This window comes from Ursus maritimus, unplaced genomic scaffold (genome assembly GCF_017311325.1).
Source record: "Ursus maritimus isolate PB19 unplaced genomic scaffold, ASM1731132v1 scaffold_2, whole genome shotgun sequence".
Taxonomy (NCBI): domain Eukaryota; kingdom Metazoa; phylum Chordata; class Mammalia; order Carnivora; family Ursidae; genus Ursus; species Ursus maritimus.
The window spans coordinates 50,128,097-50,146,471 of NW_024424452.1; the positions used below are offsets into that span (position 1 = coordinate 50,128,097).

Below are 18,375 nucleotides of genomic sequence, written 5' to 3' on the forward strand. Positions count from 1 at the left end.
ACATTAAAAAGATCATACATCATGATCAAATGGAATCTTTTCCAAGGATTCAAGGATGGTTCAACATCTTCAAATCAATCAGTTGATGCCTCACATTAACAAAATGAATGATAAAATTATATGATCATCTTAATAGATGCAGAAAAAAACATTTAACAACATTCATCATCCATTTTTGATAAAAACGCTCAACAAAATGGGTATGGAGGGAATAAGCCTCAACATAATAAAGACTATATGTGACAAGCCCAAAGCTAACATCATATTTAATGGGAAAAAGCTGAAAGCTTTTCCTTTAAAATCAGGAACAAGACAAGGATGCCCACTCTCAATTCTTTTATTCAACGTAGTATTGAAGTACTAGTCAAAGTAATCAGGCAAGAAAAAGAAATAGAAGGCATCCATATTGGAAAGGAAGAAGTAAAACTGTCACTATTTGCAGATGACATGACCTTATATATACAAAACCCTAAAGAGTCTACCAAAAAACTGTTAAAACTGATAAAAGAATTCAGTAAAGTTGCAGGATACAATTCAAAATACAAAAATCTGTTGCATCCTTATATACTAATAATGAACTATTGGGAAGATTCTTTTTTAATCCCATTTGCAATTGCATCAAAAAGAATAATATACCTGGGAATAAATTTAACCAAGGAAGTAAAAGATCCATACACTGAAAACTACAAGACATTAATGAAAGAAATTAAAGACCTAAATAAATGGAAAGATAGTCCATGTTACTTGATTGAAAGAATTAATATCATTAAAATGTCCATAATACCCAAAGCAATCTACAGATTTGATGCAATCCCTATCAAAATTCCAATGGCACTTTTCACAGAAATAAATAATCCTAAAATGTATATTGAATTGTAAAAGACCCTGTATAACCAAAGTAATCTTGAGAAAGAGCAAAGTTGGAGGTGTCACACTCTCTGATTTTAAGCTACATTACAAAGCTATAGTAACCAAAACAATATGGTATTGGCATAAAAACAGGCACATAGATCAATGAACAGAACAGAGAGGCTAGAAATAAACCCACACATCTATGGTCAATTAATATACAACAAATAAGCTAAGAATAAACAATGGGGGAAGGACAGTCTCTACAGTAACTGAGGTTGGGAGAACTGGACATTTTTTGCAGGGGGGCAAAAAAATGAATCATCCACTATCTTACACCATATGCAAAAATTAACTTGAAATGGATTAAAGACTTGAACATAAGACCTGAAATCATAGACCTCTTAATAAGAAAACAAGGTAAGCTCCTTGACATAAGTCTCAGCAATGATTTTTTTTAATGAGATACCAAAAGCAAGACAACAAAAGCAAAAATAAACAGGTGGAACTATACCAAACTAAAAAACTTCTGCACGGCAAAACAAACTATCAACAAGATGGAAAGACAACTTACTGAATGGGAGAAAATAATTGCAAATCATATGTCTGATAAGGGGTTAACATGTAAAAAAAAAAAGAACTCATATAACTCAATAGCAAAAAAGCAAACAATCCTATTTAAAAAATGGACAGAATATCTGAATATAAGTTTTCCAGAGAAGATATAAAGATGGCCAACGAGTACATGAAAAGATTCTCAACATCACTCATCATCAGGGAATTGCAAAACAAAACAACGAGATATCATCTCACACCCATTGGAATGGCTATGATCAAAAAGACGAGAAATAACAAGTGTTGGCAAGGAATCAGAGGACGGGGAGCCCTGTGCACTGTGGTAGGAATGTAAATTGGTGTAGCTACTGTGGAAAACTTTATGAAGGTTCTTCAAAAAATTACAGAGACAGGGAATGTGGGTGGCTAGGTCTGTTAAGTGTCTGACTCTTGATCTCAGCTCCAGTCTTGATCTCAGGGTCGTGAGTTCAAGCCCTGTGTCGGGCTCCATGCTGGGTACGGAGCCTACTTTAAAAAATAATAATAATAATTAAAAAGAACTATCGTATGATCCAGTAATTTAGCTTTTGGATATTTAACTGAAGAAAACAAAAACACTAACTCAAAAAAGATATATGCACCCCATGCTCATTACAGCATTATTTATAATAGCCAAGATATGGAAAACATAAGTATCTATTGATGGATGAATGGATAAAGAAAATGGGCGAGATCCATTGTTAATATTATTATTGGAACATCATTAAACCATAACAAAAAATGAAATCTCACCATTTGCAACAACATGGATAGACCGTAAGGTTACTATGCTAAATAAAATAAGTCAGACAGGGAAAGACAAATACTATATGATCTTACTTATATGGGGAATCTAAAAAATAGCAACAACAAAACAAAGTTTATAGATACAGAGAACAAATTGGTAGTTGCCAGAAAAGGGGCTGGGGGAGGGAGAAATGGGTGAAGGAAGTAAAAATGTGCAAACATCCAGGTATAAAATAAATACGTCATGAGGTCGTCATGTAGAGCGTGATGACAATAGTTAACAATACTGTATCGCATATTTAAAAGTTGCTAAGAGAATAGATCTTTAAAAAAAAGGATACATGGTAGCAATGGGTACAGATAATTACATACATCATATATAATCATATGTTAAATATACAGTTATAGCTATATATTGTTATTGTATGTAAATATATAATTATAATTAGTATAATATATAACATATATATAATTTTATAAGGACATTAAAATGAGAAAGAGTGAAAGCAGCCAAAGACAAGTATTTAAGAACAGTGAGGAATGTTCAGAACAGCTGTCTAGGGAAGTGCAGAGGGAACTAATTCAAGACTTGTAGAATCATGGGGCATGAATCACAGCCTAACTGGGCTTCAAAATGCCAGACTTGCAGGGAAAATGTCATGCATACTAGTATGATTTTTCTCCAGCAGTGCTCAGCAGGACATTAATGGAGGAAATAGAAGTTTGAATTCAGAGTCGGGATTTTTCTGGGTTTGGGGTCAGAAGTACAAGGAAGTTGAGTCGAAGTAGAAGTGCATTAATGAAGAAGCAAAGAAATTTAAGCTGGGAGCCTCTGACATGTGCGGCTGGGAGGGCCAAGCAGAGCACTGACGTGTTCACACGGTTTCTTCAATTTTACAAAAGCGAAGTATTGAATTGGCTCAAGCCACTCTCTTTTTCCACTCTAGCTTCAGGTCTGCCACACTTCTCTTGTCGGGTCACCAGCATTTTTGTGATCCAGCTTAAGGGAAGTTGAGTGAAGGGTTGGGTTTAGTAGAATACGTTTATGTGATTTGCAGACACTTCCACATACGGCTAAGTTACCGTTTTATAGTTAATTCCAAGGTAGGACTGGCTTTCAGAAAGTTTCCACTGCTCCTCATCACCTGACACTGTGCGATAGATTCAGGGCCAAGAGTCCTCCTGGGGGTTCATGGGTCCTAGAGTGCCCAGCGCCAAAAGGCTGTGGGGAGTGGCTAATGAGTGTGGACAGTTTGAGGAACACTGAAGATTAGTCATTGCACAAGAAAGCCCAAAAATGCCAGGGAATCTTCACGTTCATGAATGAAAGAAGCTTGAAGGAAATTTCCCCAAGTTGGACCGTAATCTTAAAATTGACATGACATTACCATAACAAGTTGTAAAGCTGGAGGAACATTTTCTAAATTATTGATGATTAAAAGTAAGTTTTAATCCACCCAGCTAGGGTTCAGCCTGCAGGGACAGTCATTCTCAGTGAGTCTACCTGCAGGCCACTGACTCTGGTCTCTTCCAACATACTCGTGCCTGCATATTTATGCATTGACATTATTCTATTAGAAATGCTTCCCTTGGGGTGTCTGGCTGGCTCAGTCGGTAGAGCGTGCGACTCTTGACCTCGGGGTTGTAGGTTCCAGCCCCAAGCTGGATGTAGAGACTACTTAAAAATAAAAATTTAAAAAAAGATAAAATAAATGTTTCCCTCCTATTATAGTTAGAGCATTATATTGATTCTTTTAAAAATTTGGTGTTAAGTCATTTATGATGATTGATAATGAAAAGGACAGGGATAATGAAAAGGTTCTTCTAAGATACTTGCTCTAAAAAAGAGCCATTCATTCTGGTCAGGTTGAGAACCAGTTATCCGGGCCAACCGTGCAGGTGGAGCTCAGATTCCTTCGTCAGGATTCTGCTCTGTGTCTAACTTTTCTATATGCCTCCTTCAATTCATGCCCTTGCATCGCCGTCGCCAGCTTCGAGGAGGGCAGAGCTGTGCACCCAGCCATGCTAGTCCCTCGTTCAGCTGACATGAATCATCTCCAGCCATATTCTCTCACTCCTCCTGCCTTTCATTCTGTTCCTCAAAGACATCACTTCGTTCCTGCCCGCTGTCCTCCTCAGGTCTTTGTGCAGCTAGTATCTTATTTTCAGGTCTCAGCTCCAATATCACCCCCCGAAAAGCCTCCTTCTGAACACCCTATCCAAAGCTGCCCCTTTATACTCTCCATGACGCGATCCTGTCCCGTCTCCTTCACAACACCGGCCATTCTCTCAAATTCACTTGTTTATTCCTTTACCTCTGTAGCGACCTCCCCCTCCCATGGAAATGTAAACCCTACGACAGCAGGGACCCAGGTTCTTTTTGACTTTGTGTTTGCCACCATCTAAGCAATATCTGGCATCTAGTAAATGTTCAACGAATAGTTGTGGGGTGAATTAATGAACCCATGTGTATTAGTACGCTTGGAGGCCATAACCAAATACCACAGACTGGGTGGCTGAAACAACAGACATTTATTTTCTCACAGTGTAAGAAGCTGAAAGTCCAAGGTCAAGGTGCCTGCGCCATTGGTTTCCCCTGAGACCTCCCTGGTTGACTTGCAGATTGCTGCCCTCCGGATGCCTCTTCACATTGTCAATCCTCTGTTCACAGGCACCTGTAACATCTCTCCGTCTGTGTCCTCATTTCCCCTTCTCATCAGGACACCAGTCATTTTGGATAAGGACCCCACCTTAACCTTAAGGGCCTCATTCAAACTTCACCTCTTCAGACTTTGGCTCCATAACCATTACTTTGAGGTGCGAGGGGTTTGGACTTCAACATACGAATTTGGTGGGTACACAATTCAACGCATAGCCCCATGAATGGCTCCATCCCTACCCTTCGTGCACTTTTGGTGTGGGAGGCAGGAATGATTCCGGCCTCAGGAAGCCATTACGAAACAGCCTGGGCCAACAAGTCGTCAAGTCTCCGCAAGTACCTAGAGAGAGAGGAATCTTTGGGTAGTTACTAACGCACCTGAAACATACAGAAGGGGTTTTCTAGAGATGGTCCTACACACAAACGGGGGCATCGTCATCACTCCCATCCAGTGGTTGTCTCCTGGGCTGGAGTCTATCAATGTTTGCCCCTAGGTGGCTCTCTGTGTGCTTGGCCATCTCTAAAACAGATGGGCCAGCTCCCCAGGCTGTAAGAAGTTGTGAGGGGCCACACACTGCAGAAAGCAGCCAGAGGGGGGGGAGGGTCTGGTGGGCAGGATGCAATCAGCCAGCACCATCTGCAGCTGTCTGAGGATCAGATTTCCAGATCACCTGCTCTGGCCCAGGCTGCAGGAACTGAGCTGTCAGACAAAGACTGGTAATTACCCCAGACTCATCTACACCTTCCCTGTCTATGTCCTAATTGAGGTTTAATGGCTTTGGTCACAGGAGGGGTCTTTTCCTGCCTTTCTAGACATAGATTCTTTCATCTGAGCATCAAGCCAATTAGTTTTAGCATCTGGGGTAATTGACAGAAGTCAGGCCTGACTGCATGGAATTCCCAGGCCAGGAAGGTTTTCGTGGTGGTGGTTATTGTTGGTGGTGGTGGTGGTGTGTGTGTGTGTGTGTGTCTGTCTGTCTGTCTGTGTGTTTTCAATGTTATTTGGATGCAATTTAGAAAATGGGGACTGAGGTATGCATGCAGAAGTCTGAGAATATGGGGGCGCCTGGGTGGCTGAGCCGTTAAGCATCTGCCTTTGGCTCAGGGCGTGATCCCAGGGTCCTGGGATCCAGCCCCACATCAGGCTCCTCTGCCGGGAGCCTGCTTCTTCCTCTCCCACTCCCCCTGCCTGTGTTCCCTCTCTCGCTGGCTGTCTCTCTCTCCGTGTCAAATAAATAAATGAAAATCTTAAAAAAAAAAAAAAAAAGGAGTCCGAGAATATGAGGCATCTATGATTAAAGTCACACATGACCTTTATTTACACTTTCTTTTTTTAAGATATTTTTATTTATTTTAGAGAGAGAGAGAGCGCACAAGCAGGAGGGGGCAGTGGGGGAGGGAGAGGGAGAGAGAATCTGAAGCAGACTCCCCACTGAGCACGTAGCCCAACTCGGAGCTCGATCTCAGGACCCTCTCAGATCACAACCTGAGCTGAAATTAAAAGTCGCTCAACGAACTGTGCCACCCAGATGCCCTGTATTTACACTTTCTATCGTAAATGCTTCTTCTACCTGGTAGGCAATAGATCTACCATATAAGATTGAAGAATATAAGAATGAAGCCTCGTTTCCTTTTAGCACAGTTTATGATCTATTTAGAGATGGATTTGGAGACTTGCTCCCCACACCGAATGGGCTTTCTTCTTGCAATTACTTACCTTCATTATTCTCATCACTTGCCTTCCCTTTTTGTCCCTCTCCCCTCTGCTGCCCAGTCACCCACTCCAGAAAAGGCAGTTCGACTAAACAGATTCCTTGAAATTAGATGGACTGACCAAGGACTAGGCAGCACCAAACTCTGTCTAAACAGCCTGGAGACAGAGACCATCTCTTCTTGGTTTTCTCACCTGCCAACCAAAAACACCTGTAGAAACACTTGGCCTCCTAGAACCTTTGGAACCCTTGTGATAAATGGGAATGTGGTCTCAGGGGTTGGCAAGCACACAGTAGGGGTTCAGGCCAGTCTGCTGGGCCCCCTTTGTTTAGGTTGGATTGACTTCACCCCAGAGGCAAGCCACAGCTAGGGAGATGGACTACTGGTGGAGAAATGGATGCCCTGTAGCCAGCACCTGATGGCATTTTAGCTCTGCTCTGGACTCTGGAAGCCATACTGTGGCTTTACACAACCTCTGAAATAGTCTCACCAAGAGTGAGATGATTATCACCATTAGAATTTGGCTGTGGAGCAGCTGGTTAGCTCAGACTTTCCTTAAAGTGTGAAACAGAAGATTATAACCTTCACAAATATTCTTTGGAGAAGGAGGAGGTGGGCATGCTTAGGTGATGTTCTAGTAGTAAATGGAAAAAGGAAGTTGTGCATGGACTTTGGAAAGCCTGTGAACGAGCATGTCCTCTGCTGATTTGTATATTTCAACTTTGAGCCCAGGGTCACCTTCTCATAGGTCATACTATGGGAGGAAAGTAACAGACATGTCCAGGACATTTTTTTAGATATTCACACACACATGAGTGAAAAACTCATGGGGGTCATATATAGTTCATTCTTGAAAAGATTATTCCAATCAATCTATAAGCACTTACCAATCTATTCGAATATGCTTGAGGTGCTACAGAACATATGAAGGATCACATACAGGGCCTGCCCTCAACTTGTTCACAGCATCATTAAGGAGAAAAGAGGCGTGCAGTAGAAAAAATAGCAAAAATTTCAGAACCAGGCAGGGCCCAATTAAATGTTGGATTATATAGTTTACAGCAAAAGTACTCTCGAGAGTTCAGGAGGAAGAGAGAGGTAAAGATAATCACTGATATCTGTTGAGCACTTACTATGTGTCAAGCACTTCGTAAACACATGCTAGGCATCAGCTTAACTATCAGTTCTCACAACGCTATAAAGGGGGCACTATTTTCATTTCCATTTTACAAATGAGGCACTGGTGCTTAAAGATGTTAAGTAACTTGTAGGAGGTACACACTTAATAAGTGACATACTATTTTTCTTTAGTCAAATAATTCAGTCACACAAAAAGGTATAAAGGATTATGTTTAAAAAAAAAAAAAACCCTGCATATGCCCATCACCCAGCTCGAGACAGAGCTGTTACCAATAGATGAAGTTCTGTGAACATCCCTTCCCAATCACATTTCTTCTTCCTCTCCCTAGAGCTAACCCCTCTCCTAAATGTAGGGCTCAGATTTTTAAATTCTTTCAACTATACCCCAAGGAAATCAACAAGAATGCTAGCCATCAGAGAGATGTCATGAGGCGGCTCACTTGAATGGTGACTGGGATTTGGATTAGCAAAGAGAAGGGGCTTTGGGTCAGGGAGAAAGCATGAGGAAGGACCAGCAGGTTGGGTTAGAAGAAGGAGATCGGGTATAAGTCTTGACTGGAGGAGAAGAGACACATTGGTGAAGGCTCAGAATAAGATACTGTCAATACAAAGTCAGATCACGAATGGCCTTGATCAAGGCGTATGTGTGATACGGAAGCAATGATAGAGCGAAATGAGGTTGCCATGAATAAATGATGCTTTTCCAACTGCACAGTGAATCCCCCTTGTTTAGCATTACATGGAGGGCCTTGTCCAGGGCCTGATACATAGATGATGGTCAAAAGAGTTTGCTCAATGAAAAACCACTCAATAAACTTCTAGAAAGCCTGTGTGCCCTCTGGTTCATCAGAGCTGCCAGATATGTGTGTGAGAAAGAATGGGAGAGGAGAGCAGAGCACAGAAGACTGGCATTATCAGACATGAGAAATCTTACTGGGCAGTCAGAGAAGTTTGCTTAGAGGCAGATGCAGTAAACCTGGACCATTTCACAGGGAACACCAGCACATCCCAAGTATAAATCTGAAAGAGATGAATCTTTGTTCAGCCATTGGTGTCACAGCGGGGACAGTCATTCAGCTCCAAGAACAAAGCCATTTTGCTCCCTAGAAAGACCTAAAGAGGAGATGCAGCCATCCCCCCAGGGGACTCCAAGTCCAGAGAGTTCCAGTCCTACAGTCGCTTGTACTTTCCCTAATATTATGTTCTATTATCAAATTTTCTAGCAGGATCTTTAGTCAGTAACTCACCTTCGTGACTTTCCATTTTTACTGGGCTAACGTCCAAAATTCCTAGCACAACATGTAGGGAAGCGTTTCTATACTTTAGCCTGTGTTTACCTTTCCAGCCTCATTGGCCATCACTAACTTCATGCCACACCAGGGACCCTTGCTCTTCCCCAAGCAGGCTAGTTACTTTCTTACCTTCAGATATTTGCTCATACGATTTTCTGTAGCCAATATGCCCCCCACTTCCCTTACCATCTACAGCAATCCTACATCTTTTTGAGGTACAAATCAGATGCCACATCCTCTATAACATCTCCCCAGCCTTCCTCAAAGTGAAGTTAATTTCTCCCTCCTCTGGGTACATATTTCTATTATGGCCTATATCCCATTGTGTGGTAATTATGGGTCCATGTATCTTCACGGCTAGATTATAAATTGCTAAGAGCAGAGACCTTATCTCTGAAACACCAGTGACTCTCAGAATATAAAACATTACACACTATTTTTAATTAAATATCTTAAAATATTTATGTCCTCAGTTCTAGGGCAGTATTGAAGAGGTTTAGATATACACCCAGGGTCACTTTTTACTCACTTGATCAACTTTCAGTCTACTCCAAGAACACCCCTTGTTGACGGTGCCAGCTTTGGAAAAACGCCACCATGGCCCAGGAGAGGATGCACTGTACATTTGTGTCAGAACGCTAATGTCCACACTGCATCACCACCCCCAGCAGGCATAAACAGAGTGGAGACTGTCCTCCCCTGAGTCACTGCAGGATGAGGGAATTATGTTCCGGGGTAGTCTTCATGATTCAGTTCTTTAAAGCTATAATTCTGAGTCTCTGGAATCTTCACGAAGACCTGGGATTTGGTTATGATCAAACAAATGCCAACAAACGACACAGTCCAGTTGTTCACCAAATGCAATAGTGAAGCAACAGAGTTTAAAAACTAATCTGTTATGAAGCCAGACGAGTTGTGCTGTGCATTTTCTCGCAGTAAACAGATCTATATATCCGTTTTTTGGAGGCTCTAGATGTGGCCATAGATTCTTAATTTTTTGTAAGGACAAAGTTCTTCAATTGCAAACACATAAGATCTTCATGGAGGTAATTAGTTAAAGAGCTGTATACAGTAGTCCCCCTTTATATGCAGGAGATACTTTCCAAGACCCCTGGCAGATGCCTGAAACCATGGATAGTCCTAAACCGTATATACAGCATGTTTTTCTCCTATGGAGACATACCTACGATAAGGTTTAATGTATAGATGAAGCACAGTGAAAGATTAACAACAGTAACTAAGAGGAAAATGCGACAATTACAGCTGTAATTACACTGTAATAAAGTTTATTTTATTGTTAATAAAAGATTAACAACAATAACTAAGAGGAAAATGCAACAATTACAGCTGTAATTACACCGTAATAACGTTATATATATATGGCCTTTCTCTCTCTCAAAGTATTGTTGTATTTACTCACCCTTCTTGTTGTGGTGATGTAAGATGATAAAATGCCTATGAGATGAGAGGAAGCAACGTGAATGTTGTAGGCATTGTGACGTAGCGTTAGGCTACTATTGACCTTCTGTTATCACAAGCAGGATCATCTGCTTCCGGGCTGTGGCTGACCACAGGTAACTGAAACCAAGGAAAGCAGAACCGCAGATAAAGGGACTGTATTGGTTTTTTGAGGTTCTTTTAGGGGCTGTTTTGTAATGCAAAGTACAAGGTCTGTAGAATTTACCGGAGATCCCAGCAAACATAACAGAAGCCATGAAACTCTGTTCTCTCCATCTTTGCCCCCAGTTCTGTGCGGCCCTCTACCCATCGCCCACCTTCTTTTCACTATCTCAGCGGTAACTGAAACCTTAGGGGCCTCAGGGACTCAGTGCTGAGATCGAGGATTGCTTACATAGATTAGTGGCTATGAATGATAAAATTTCAGCTTTGCTTTCAGTAGCTTTTCACGGGTGATTTCAGGAACCTATCCTGGACTTTGAGTACCGTCATTATTGGAAGATGCCTTTTCAGTCGCAAACAAGAGGCTTATCCAAGAACCCTTTCAACATCACCCATTTCTAAGGCTGCATCCAGCTCACGCTGAGGAACTACACAGGAAAATAAATCCGCATATCTCTTGCACCGTATACTGGAGGAAATCTTTCATAATAAGATGCGAGGAAGCTGATTCCTGCAGCGCGTTCCTGTATGACAGACAGTTGTTCATTTTGGCAGCAGTTAATACTTCGGCCCAGGAACAGATTTTTACACTGCTAATGAGACATATGATGCATTATAGAGGTTGCCAACATTTCAGTAAGTCAATGACTTGTTATATACCTAAATATGGAGTAACCAGTTCAAGATAAATGACTCTATTTGCTATCATAGAAGATATGCATCTTTAGAGGAAGACAAATGGTCAATTAAAAAAAGATGAAGACATCTGGGCCTCTGGTTCCCTTTGGGAGCTTATTAACTTCACAAATAAACATGCCTTTTCATTTTCAATTAGCAATAATTTTGAGATAGATTCATCTGAGTGAGAACTACACTAACGGGCTCAGAATTGGTCCCTTTGAATATTGCACTCCCTGTCAAAGGTCCTCCTAGACATTAAGGGAAAGACCGTCCACAGATTTAGAAGTTAATTACCTTATGGGAGAGGAAGAAAGAATATGACTAAAGCTTCTGCAATCATAATTTCCTAAAGGAGGAATGGAAATTGTCTTGCTCAACTTGGTAGGCCCATTGCTTCTTTGAAGTCTTAATAAATGTCTAACAAGGAGAAGGAAGAAAACAAAAAGGAGAAGGAGGAAGTAGAGAAAAAAGCAGAGGGAGAGGAAGGAAGGAAGGAAGAGAAGGAAAAAAATGGACCCTAAATAAAAATGTTTAACCATACACTCCTTTACACTTTTCATCTGGAGTATCACTAAATAACATAATGGTCCTCATTTTCAGGATCTATTTTGTTTAAAATGTTTCTATGGGTTCATAATTTTCTTTATAATTTTTCAGAAAGAGAACCTTGCCTTTGTGACTTGTGGTGGTAAGACCTGGTGAGTCCCAACTCATCCATCATTGGGTGCCGAATAGTTGAGCCCTTCATTTTTAGGAAGAGACAGTGTTCTGAGTGAGGTCTCAAAGCCAGGTGGGGGCAGATTATACTTTTTTTCTCAATTAGGTTGTAAGTTTTTTGAAGAAAGATCAGATCTTCTGCTCATCTTTGAGCTGTGACGTGCTCACACTGCATTCTATCTGTCGTATAGGACTAACAAAATCCCACTAAATGAGTAGGGATCCAGTTCTGATTTGACGCACTCCAGAAAGCTACCAAAGAAGTTGGCCCTTCTGTGAGTAGAGGGAATATCTAACTCTTTTTTTTTTTTAAGATTTTATTTATTTGACGGAGAGAGATACAGCAAGAGAAGGAACACAAGCAGGCGGAGTGGGAGAGGGAGAAGTAGGCTTCCCCAGGACCCTGGGATCATTAGCTGAGCCAAAGGCAGATGCTTAATGACTGAGCCACCCAGGCGCCCCCTTTCTAACTCTTAACATCATAATGGATTTCCCAATATTTCTTACATTCCAGCTACTGTTCCAAGTGCTTCAGGTTTAATAAAGCATTTAATCCTCCCAACAACCTATATGGTGGGCCCCTTCATCATCATCACCGTGATCAGCAGCATCAACCTCGTCTTACAAACGAGGTTGGAGGAGAAAAACATTTAATTTGTCCAAGACCACAGAGCCAGTAAGTGCACAACCAGGGCTTGGGCAGACAGCCTTGCTCAGAGGGTCGTGCTCTCAAATACCACACCTTACTGCCTTTTGATATGACATGTGTGAGGACGGAAATACTGTCAGAACAATGCCCATAGCAACACCAAATTTCTGGGTTTTTTAAAAATAACCTAGTCCTCATGAGACAGCCAGCGAATGCTCAGAATTATGGTTCACCCTATCAAATGTCTCTGCCAGAGATTGACACCTGTTGTTGAATTTGTCTGTTTGTTTGCTTGTCTAGTTTTGCTATAGTGCTGGGTCCATACAGGGCTCTGACCACACTCAGAGTTTACTGACTTAGGAATAGTGACAATGGGTGATGCTAAGAGTCTGCGTTTAGAAATGTAGCCAATGTCAGTATCTTCAATATATTGTCTTGTTCCAGTGGATAATTTAAGGAACAAAATTTTCCAATTTATATATAAATATAATATATATATCTTACATATGTATATTTTAATATGTATCTTATATATGTATATAAAATATATGCATATATATGTTGTATATATATATGTCCCACTAGATGCTAAGCGTTTGCATACATTATATTTTTCATTCCTCATTTACTAGTTGACAAGGTCAATAAGCAATAGAACAAAGATTCAAAGCGAATACTGGCTCCAACCTCTGTGTGTCCCCAGTCACTAGAGATATGGCCCCTAACAATTGGTCAGTACTCTGTGCCTTTACGGACTCTGTCAGCTCAACCACATTACCAAATCACAGAGAGACAAGTTTTCTCATGTGACTTGTAAATGGTAAAAGCTAGTCTATCATATTTTTATGAGAATTACATAAGATAAAATGAAATAACATCCGGCATGTGGAAACCACTTAACAAGTTTTAGTCCTCTTCCTTATAAATAAGACATTTGAAATTCTCAAGCTTCTTATTTTGTCCCAAGTGTCTCCCTCCATCTTGCTTTCCAACTGTTCTACCCAGAAAAACGTAAATAGGAGGATGCTCTTTACAGCCTCTGAAAACCTTCATCTCAATTCTTTCCTCCAATGTGAATTCAAAGGCGCAAAGATAGGCTTTCAATCAGTGGGCCTCATTGGTGGGTTATAATATTCATTTCCTGGGCTACAACCAGCATTTTTTTAAAAAATAAAGTGGAACACAAAGAAAACCAAATAGATTTTGAACCATCAGTTTATTACACACTGGTAGGGAAGAGATAGAAAGTTTCATTTTGTGCAACTCTCACTTCAGTTGTTTTTCACCTGTGCAGACCACTTTTCAATGTAATTATTATTTCAACTCATTGGTGGTTTCTTGGAGGTAAGTGTCACAATCAAGGGACTCGTAAGGAACTTCTTTTGTAATGGAGGCTAATATAAATCAATAATCTTTATTAACTTGGTTCAGAAGTTGCCTAATCTTTCTAGCAGTACTAAGCCACCTGTGATGGGATTTTGGCTCCAAAATGAACTCATCAAAGAATTGGAATCCAAAGGCCCAGAAGGATCGATGTCTGGCTTCTCCGTTACTGATTTCTGGTAGTGTTCTTGTCGATAGTTCCTGTCACTTCCTCCTCGGTGTTCCTCAGTAAACTTGAGATGGCTTTGTATTTTGATGGGCTTGATAAAGGTGCTATGAGAACCCAAAACAGGTGTCTTTTTAATTGGTGCTTTAAGACTCACAACCGTTAAGTTTCACCAGGAAAAGGTCCATGTTTTTCTCAGTCATCCCACATCCCCACCCCTCATATTTGTTCTGCATTCCCAAAGCCCAGCACAGTGCCTGGTACAGTATGAGATGACATTAATATATATTGAATGATATAAGAGTAAGTCCAGCTCCAGATGGCAAAGCAAACTGATGATGGTCCCTAATAGTCTGATCCATTTAGCCACCTGAGTGTGGGTGTTGCTCACTTTAAGACTGAAGAACTCAGCCAAAATTTTCTCTGCCAGAAATAGTCCTAACAGTATAAGAGCAAGTGAAATGACAGCACAAGGAAGTAATCAGTCAAATCTCTGGTGTGGGACTTCTCTACAGAACCAAAATCTGAATCTCACCGACAAGTCTATGCCATAAGATTTAAAAAGAAGAAGAAAGAGAAGAAGGAGAGGAAGAAAACGAGTTGTAGAACAAAAGAGATGTAAGGATAAAACAACTAGTGCAAAGACTGCACCTTGCTTGGATTCTGAGCAACAAAAAGACTGAGGGAATCTGGGAAAAATAAATATGGACTGGGTCTCAGATGATTTTAAGGAATTCTCATTAATTTTGTTAGGTGTGATATTGACATAGTGATTACGGTAAAAGGAGGAAGCCCTTATCAATCAGCAGCGCATACAGGACTGTCAACAGGGGAAAAAGACTTAACATCTGTAGCTGTTTTTAAATCTCCAAGTAAAGAAGATGCACACATGTGTGAGGAGGATTAGATAAAATAGGATCGGTCAGATATTGATTATCGTGACAGGTAAGGACGGATCCATGGAGGTTCGTTATACTATGAGCTCTAGTTTTGCATTCATTTCAAAATCGCCATAAGTAAAAGTTAAAGCTAGTTAGCCCCAGCAGAACAGAAATGACAACGTAAAAGTTCGAGACTATAATTTCATGCTCCCTCGTATAGCCGCGTACCAGGGGGACCCATGTCGGCATTGACTGGGTTTTGTGCACTGACTTTGAACACTTTCCAAATGTGATAATCTGGCTCTCGTTCCTTTTTTTTAAATAGAAGATCATATGCACTGTTAGACGCATCAAGCATTCATTCTATTCATCTTGAGCAAAATATTCCTCCCCACACAGCTTTTTCCTTGAAAGAAGAGGAGGGCAGACAGAGGCTGGGGTGAGAGGTCGGCGAGGAGAAACAACCAGTGAGTTTTCCACTTTCAGGAGAATGGCAAGATCCTTGGGGAGACAGTAAATTGAAATTAAGGCTGTTTCGGGCAGTGTACAGGATGTGCCTGCAAATGCAGACATATCTAAATGGTGAAAAAGTCTGTTTGTGCCCATTCATATGAAGTGAATGCCTTGTAATGTGCTCCAGCCCCTGGGAACGGTGGCTGGATTCAGGAACGGAGGCCGGAAGAATGGGATGGATTTGACATAAGTACTTTTAAGTGCTCTGAAGGCTGGGCTCCTCCCTGCGGTTTAATAGCAAGGTCCACGGGGAGCTACAAGGAAGGAGCCGAGTGAATCCCTACAGCTTTTCGTTTTAAGGATAACAAATCTTAAAACAGGTGTGAGCTCAGAAAGATCCTTTTACTTCTTGTTTTTAGTCTGTTGTGGCCAGCCAGTTCTCTGCGTATTATTATCATTCCACAGAATGAAGTCTGGGGTAAGGGAAGGGAGGAGAGGTAAGAGAAGCTGAATAAACAAAAATTGCTTCGAGTGACTAATATTCATTAAGTCCGCTGGTCATGCGCTATGAAATTTATTAAACTGTGGTTTCCAAGAGAATGTATTAGTGGAGCTAATGAACACAAATAAAAAAGAGGCCTCCAGGAAATGGTTTCCTGGGCCTGGATGAGGCTGCTGAGTAATGTGACAAGAGATTATAACGTTAAAAGCTTCTATTATAGTCTAGAAGGCTGATTATTGGAAGGGGTTGCCCTCAGTGGGGGAGGGAAGATAGGAGGGAGACGAAAAGTCTGACTTGCCTGAAAAAGGGGCCTAATGCTTTCCATTTATATTCATTAGGGAAGGAGGCTTTAGGCCTCTGAACCTCTGTGCTGCCATCTGGTGGACAAGGTCCAAGAAGAGGCCACAGAATGCAGAGGACAGCCACCATCTTTAAGATGTCAGGAATCAGAAGGTCAGCTTTACTATTCCTTGAGTAATAGCAGTGGAGACCCTTTGTAACTATGGTGTCAGGAGCAAACACGAACACTCACAAAGTAACCGCTGTATGTAATCTGATTTAAATACTGTAGGAGGAGAGCTCAGTTATCCCATTCTGCTGTCCTAATCCATCAGGACCTTAGCAATTAATACTATGAGGTCCTACCTGCAATACTTGTCTAAGTTGTGACCCATCCTGAGAACATGTGTTTCATAACCTAGTCCAGTTTCTCCCAGCAGAAACCTTGGGATCATCCTTGACTCTCCTCTTTCTCCCACACCTGCCATCTAATCCAACTTCAAATACTGTGGCCTCTGTGGTCACTCTATCCCAGGACCCACTTGTTTCTTCTCATGTACACTGCTGTCACCCTGATTTGAGCCTTTGGTGTCTCCCCCCCCCCCGCCGGGGGGACTCTGAATAGCCTCCAAACTGAGCTCCTTGCTTCCAACCTTGCAGTCCACAGCCTGTTCACGGCAGCCAGAGGAACCATTAGAACATGTTAGATCATCTCACTTCTCTGCTCAAAACAGAGCAGGCCCTGAAGCTCGCTCAGAGTAAAATTTAAAGTCATACAATGTGTTTCAGGACCTAATGGATCTGACCCAGCTCCCTCTAACTTCATCTTTTATGCTCTCCACTCACTCAGTCTGGTGCAACCACACTGGCCTCCTTGCCAGTCCTCAAAGAGGCCACACATCCCTGACTCAGCTCGCTCCGCCTGGAAAGCTCTTTTCCCAGACATTGGCATGGCTTTCCCTCTCCCATTCTCCCGGGTCTCCTGCCAACGGTTACCTTATCAAGGAGGCTTTCCACTACCGTCCTACCTAAAATAATACCTCTTCTTCCTCCAGCATTTATACTTCTTTTCTTTGACTTATTCGATTTGCAGCATTTATCACCCCCCGAAATGTTATCTATTTATGTGTTTATGTCCTTATTTTCATCTTCCCCAAATCCCCTACAATAGAATGTAAGTTCTATGGAATGTAAGTTCCATGTAAGTTCCATGGAATATTCCTTGAGGAGAATATAGTATTTTTAACATAGTTCGAGTTTTTTCTGAAACTTCAGGAGCTGGCAATTCTAACGTGCTCCACATCCTGACAGACTCTTGCGAACAATAAACCCCACAGAGGGAGGTGTTTCATCTGACTCAGTTTCCCTTGATTGCCAGTGCCTAGTACTGTGTCTGGTAAATGGTATACATACAGTAAGACTTTGTGGGGTTTTGGGGTAGCACTAGGGTTAATAAGCTGTGCCTCAGAAAGTATGAAACGCTTTACAAATTTGCGTGTCATCCTTGTGCTCGGGCCATGCCAACCTTCTCCGTAGCTTTCCAATTTTAGTACATGTGCTGCCGAAGTGAGCCCAAGACTTTTTTTAAAATTCAACAGCTTTATATACAAATTCACTCATGATAAGTGTCCAATTCAATGATTTTTTTTAACCACACTTACTAAGTTGTACAACCAATACCATAATCCAGCTTTAGAATCTTCCCAGAACTCCAAAAAGCATACTCATGCCCATTTGTAGTTTATTCTCACAACACCGTTAGCCCCAGGCAACCAATGATCTGCTTCTGATCTCTATAAATTTGCCTTTTCTGGAGATTTCCTGGATATGGCATCACACAAAATGTAGTTATCTGCATTGGCCTCTTTAAGTCAGTATAATGTTTTTGAGGTTTATCCGCATTGTAGCATGAATCAGTACAGTTTTTATTTCCTTTGTATTGCCAAATAGTACTCCCTTCTACGCATATACCATTTTTAATCCATTTATCACTTGATGGCTCTTTGAATTGTTTCTATTTTTTGCTATGAACATTCACATACTCACCTTT

The 18,375-nt window shown here is 41.2% G+C and overlaps 1 non-coding gene across 1 annotated transcript; it reads right to left on the reverse strand.

Annotated features, from left to right (window-relative positions):
- Positions 1–17,792: 17,792 nt before the first annotated feature.
- On the reverse strand, positions 17,793–17,899 carry LOC121104133. Its single transcript, XR_005836501.1, has one exon. It is a non-coding gene; the product is annotated as a U6 spliceosomal RNA (small nuclear RNA).
- Positions 17,900–18,375: the final 476 nt, after the last annotated feature.